We start from the raw sequence: 5,658 nt of genomic DNA on the forward strand, positions 1-5,658 counted from the left end.
AATCAACTTAAATCAATTAAATCCATCATGCAATGCATTTCCTTCCAATTTTTTGTGATAAACTAATAGATAATTGACTAAATTAACATCCTACAAAGTTTCAATAAAAATTTCCAAGTTTTTCTTACAATTTCCGTGGTTTTTATTCAATTTTTTCCAATACCGATAATATCCCGATATTTCCTGCGATATTTCCGTGTTTTTTGACTTCCGATACTTCCGATACCTCCGATATTTAAGACCATGCTCGCCACTACATCGGAATGAAAAGTAAGACCATCGGAGCCGACTCGTAGTAGAAGGGTACCGTCGCGCCCTAATGATGATGTTGCAAAGGAGGAGGAGGGGACATAGAGGGAGGGGGAGAGATGGTGGGTTGTGGGGAGGAGAAGATGGGGCGAAAGCCCCGATTTAGGACTATTTTACCCCTATATTTGACAGCAATATTGACAGAATGTAATGGTAGGACCAAAGTCCTGATTAATAAAGAGTTGGTGGACTATTTGAACGGATAATTTAGTTTAGGGACAAAATGCAACTCGGGTATAAGTTTGAGGACCATTTGATAACCCTAATTTGCATTATCCATATCCTTTATAAGGAGGCACAAGTGGGCTCTATTTTTTCATCCAGGTCATTTTGATCTAGACTCTTTGAAGCCTCTATTGGATTATATTGGGTCTTGGGCATTAGGTTTTTCATTTAGAGCTTCGACCCCTTATTTGGATTCCAAGAGTATCAATGTTTGTCAATGGGGTCTAGTCTAGTGGATAATGACCTTGATTTGCAGATCAGAGGTCTTAGGTTTTGAACCTCCATGACATTATGGTTGTATGTGTACGTGTGAGAAACCCCCTCCCCTTTAGTTTAGATTGTTGCTTGTACTCTAAAAAAATAAAGTATCAGTGTTTGAGTAGCTTTCATTTGGGTACTCATATGCTCCTATGATTGCCTATATCCCATTTTCTTTCATTGATGAATAGTGATGTGTGTGTATGCCGATTGTTGTCTGTGGGTTGGAATCTATTAAAATTGTTGTAACTTGCAAATAGTCTGACAGTTAGCCCTAGTCAAAATATCATAAATAAAAAGTAGATTTTGTCGAATTTTCAATAAAAAATTTCCGATTGGAAAATTATGCATAAAATTTACCCCTAGTCATTTTTTATTCATGGATATGTGCATGTGCGGTTACTATGCTTCCATCTTTGTATTAACTTTTTGCGGGTATTTTTATTGGCTCTTGTGACTTATGGTCTTTGTGCCTAATTTATGAATATAATTATTGCTTTTCTCTATTGTTGCTCTTTGCAAGCAGTGACAGATAGTTTTACTTGTAGGCATCATGGTTGCCTCAAATGGTACTTCTCAAGAACCTTGAGCAAACCAAAGGACCATTTCTCGAGTTATGCGTGTCATTCTTATCGTTCCAATTTTATCGAATCTTTACTTTGTACTAGGTAAAGAAAAGATTGAAATTCACGAAATTGGAGAAAATATATACTGCAGACGAAATTTAGATCTAGAAAGACTACCATGAAATGATAAATATAAAATTTATGTTTTATTTATTGATATTGAAATCGAATACAACATTACTCTTTAATCATGACTCCAAAGTGCAAGCCAAAGACCTAATTTGGTATGATACAAAAGAAACAACTGAAAGCCACACAGCTCAATAAACAGAGAAAGCATACAGTATATATAATATATTTTAGTTGTAGGCATCAGGGTTGGCCACAAGATAGGTCTCAATAATGTTGAACAAAGCATGGGCCCTTTCTTTGCCAGCCTTAACATGCTCTTCCTTGATCTCAACATCACCTTTGGTGTGGTAGTTGCTGGTGTTCTTGATGATGGAACCTCCATCTGCAGATGCCACCAACTTAATCTCATAAGAGATTTTCTCAATTTTGTCTGAAAGAGCATCTCCTTCAATCAAACTAGCTGTACACAAAGTTATCTTTGTCAAGCGCATCAACCTGGTGCTTCACATAGCTGTATTCACTTGCTTCAAATTGAAAATTTGAGAAATTAAGATACTATTGCTTTCAATACATATTAACTAGAAAATCAAGACAGAAAATATAGGTGGAAAGTAAACAAACCTTCCCCAAAGCTAGTCTTCTTGATGGTTCCAACTCCTCCATATCTCCTTCAACAATTTCAGCACTTTTAACTGCTTGTGGATGGGACTATGAGTCAAACAATATGGTAGAATATTTTCTTATATATTTCATTCTCTGAAAGGAGGTATTTATAATACAAGGTTACAAACCCTAGTAGGGTTAAACTAGGAAATAAGTGGAATCCTAATTACATAATATCTATACAAAAGGAAATAAATAAAATCCTAAGAGAATAAGAAGGAAATATCCTAATAGAATAGGATATCTCGCTAACACTCCCCCTCAAGTTGGAGCAAAGACGTCACGCATGCCCAACTTGTCAAGCGAGTTGAGAAAGATACTTGTAGAAACAGCTTTCGTAAGAACATCGGCTAACTGATACTCTGAACAGATGAAGGGGAAGGAAACAATCTCTACATCCAACTTTTCTTTAATGAAATTTCGATCAACCTCCACATGCTTTGTACGATCATGTTGTACAGGGTTATGAGCAATTGCAATCGCAGCCGTATTGTCACAATATAAATCCATGGGTTTTTTAGGCCCAAAACCAAGGTCTCTCAACAATCTCCTCAACCATAGTAACTCAGATACACCATGGGCCATCCCCCGATACTCGGCCTCAGCACTAGATCGAGACACCACCTTTTGTTTCTTGCTCCTCCACGTAACAGGATTGCCACCAACAAACATAAAATACCCAGATGTCGAACGCCTATCTGTAGCTGAACCTGCCCAATCAGCATCTGTGTATCCTTCCACATCTGTATGACCATACTTGGAAAACATTACCCCCTTGCCAGGAGTTACTTTGAGATACCTCAAAATACGTGTCACAGCTCTCATATGATCTTCACTAGGCAAGTGCATAAACTGACTCACTACACTCACTGCATACGCTATGTTAGGACGTGTATGAGCTAAATAAATTAATTTCCCCACAAACCGTTGATAGCGCTCTTTATTAGTAGGAACTTAATCAGGATATAACCCCAACTTGTGATTCTGTTCACTAGGAGTATTAATTGGTTTACAATCCAACATTCCAGTTTCTGCAAGTAAATCCAACACATACTTCCTTTGGGATAAAAAGATACCATGTTTAGATCTGGCAACTTCAATCCCAAGAAAATACTTCAAGTCACCTAATGATTTCATCTCAAACTCAGACGCCAGATATTTATGGAGATTTTGCATTTTTGCCTGATCATCTCCAGTCACAATCATATCATCAACATAAATAATTAAAGCTATCAATTTACCTTTATGACGCTTTAGGAACAAAGTATGATCTGAGTTACTCTGCACATACCCAAACTTCTTAATAGAGACTGTAAATCTCCCAAACCACGCTCTTGGTGACTGCTTCAATCCATATAAAGACTTCCGCAGCTTACACACAACACCATCTTTAGAGGTTACAGGAATACCAGGAAGGAGATCCATGTAAATCTCCTCCTTGAGGTCACCATGGAGGAATGCATTTTTAACATTAAATTGTAATAGCGGCCAATCATGGTTAGCGGCCAAGGACAAGAGTACGCGCACAGTATTGAGCTTTGCTACTGGAGCAAAGGTCTCCGTGTAATCCACTCTATAGGTCTGAGTATACCCTTTTGCTACCAATCTTGCCTTGTAACGGTCAATGGACCCATCAGCCTTGTGCTTCAAAGTAAACACCCATCTGCACCCAACTGCCTTTTTTTCCTTTGGTAAAGGAACTAACTCCCACGTGGCATTTTTTGTTCAAGGCTTCCATCTCAATATGAATTGCATATACCCATTTTGGATTAGATAAAGCATCTTGCAGCTTAGTTGGCACACATACACTAGATAATTGACACAAATATGATGCATATGACTTAGACAAACGATAAGTTGACACATAATGGCTAATGGGATATTTAGACTTGGCATGTATATCAGGAGAATATTGTACTTTAGGTTTCCCACGAGTGGTTCGTGGGGGTAACTGATAAGGTGACACAGATAGATCATTAGAAATTACCTCACTTGATTCACTATCACGAGTAGATTGGGCACTGGCAAGGCAGAAGGGGGTCTTGTATCAATCTCATCTACACCAGAGTCTCCAGTATCACTATCACATTCTTCTGGGGAAGAGCCAGAAAACTCCAAAAAAAGGCCTGGCGACCGGTCGTTGGGCTGTCGTCGTCGCTCATCGAGGCAGGTGACCGGTCATTTCCAGGCAGGTTGCATCGCGACCGGTCGCTTCCTCTATGCGACTGGTAGTTTCTAGGCAGGTTCGTTGGCGACCGGTCGCTTCTTCTAGACGACCGGTCGCTTCCTGTTCGCCAGAAATTCCTTCTTCCTGTCCAAGATTTTCCACATTTTCCACTCCGAAACTCTTCAATTCACTCCCCCTCTCCCCTTGAATTGAAGAGGAGGAGGAAACATAATAGGGTACTTCTTCATGAAAGGTGACATCCAAAGTAACATGTACCTTCTGAGTAGACGGGTGATAGCACTTATAACCCTTCTGAGTAGTAGAATAACCAATAAAGATGCATCGGAGAGCACAAGGATCAAGTTTACTCCGTTAATGGGAGTAGACATGAACATAAGCAACACACCCAAACATCTTTGGAGGTAACTTAGAGACCGAAACCGGAGAAGTATAAGCACACAACACATCAAGTGGAGTCTTGAAATCAAGAACCCGACTAGGAGTACGGTTAATCAAGTAAGCCGCTGCTAAGACATCATGTCCCAAAAGATGATGGGGAACAGACATATCCAACATCAGAGAGCGGGCAACTTCAAGTAACTGACGATTCTTCCTTTCAGACACGACATTCTGTTGAGGTGTGAATGGAGTGGTAGTTTGGTGAATGATACCTTGATCACGAAAGAACTGGGTCAAGGTATGATTCACATATTCACCGCCATTATCAGTCCGAAACACTTTCACATGAGCATGAAACTGAGTAGAGACCATGGCACAAAAGTCAGGGAGAATAGAGGCAACATCTTGTTTATTCTTCATCGAATACACCCATGTTAAGCGAGTGCAATCATCAATAAACGTAACAAACCAACGGAAACCATTAGAAGTCACACGAGCAGGACCCCAGACATCAGAATGTACTAACTCAAAAGGCAAAGCAGCTTTATTATTACTTAAGGGAAAAACAGTACGATGACTCTTGGCCAAAATACATGTCTCACACTTAAAACTGGACTCATCACATGAGCGAAATAAAGATGAAAACAGATGCTTAAGGTAGCCAAATGACGGGTGTCCCAAGTGACAATGACATAACCAAATTTGTTGTTTGTCTTTGACACTGCAACGTTGAACAGTATTAACGACACGATCACGAATTGGTGTAGAAGGCAATGTCAAATAATATAACCCCCCCTATTCGTTTACCATGCCCAATCACCTCGTGAGTCTTGAGATCCTGAAAAAAGCAATGGGTAAGATAGAAAGTAGTAGAAGCATTAAGTGTATCAAGTAATCGACCAACAGATAACAAGTTACAATGGATATTGGGAACTAATA

At 39.4% G+C, this 5,658-nt stretch overlaps 1 pseudogene; it reads right to left on the reverse strand.

Moving 5' to 3' along the window:
• Window positions 1-1,717: 1,717 nt before the first annotated feature.
• Window positions 1,718-3,578, reverse strand: LOC110750194 (major strawberry allergen Fra a 1.05 pseudogene; annotated as a pseudogene).
• Window positions 3,579-5,658: the final 2,080 nt, after the last annotated feature.

This window comes from Prunus avium, chromosome 1, assembly GCF_965620075.1.
Source record: "Prunus avium chromosome 1, drPruAviu1.hap1.1, whole genome shotgun sequence".
In the NCBI taxonomy this organism is placed as follows: Eukaryota; Viridiplantae; Streptophyta; class Magnoliopsida; order Rosales; family Rosaceae; genus Prunus; species Prunus avium.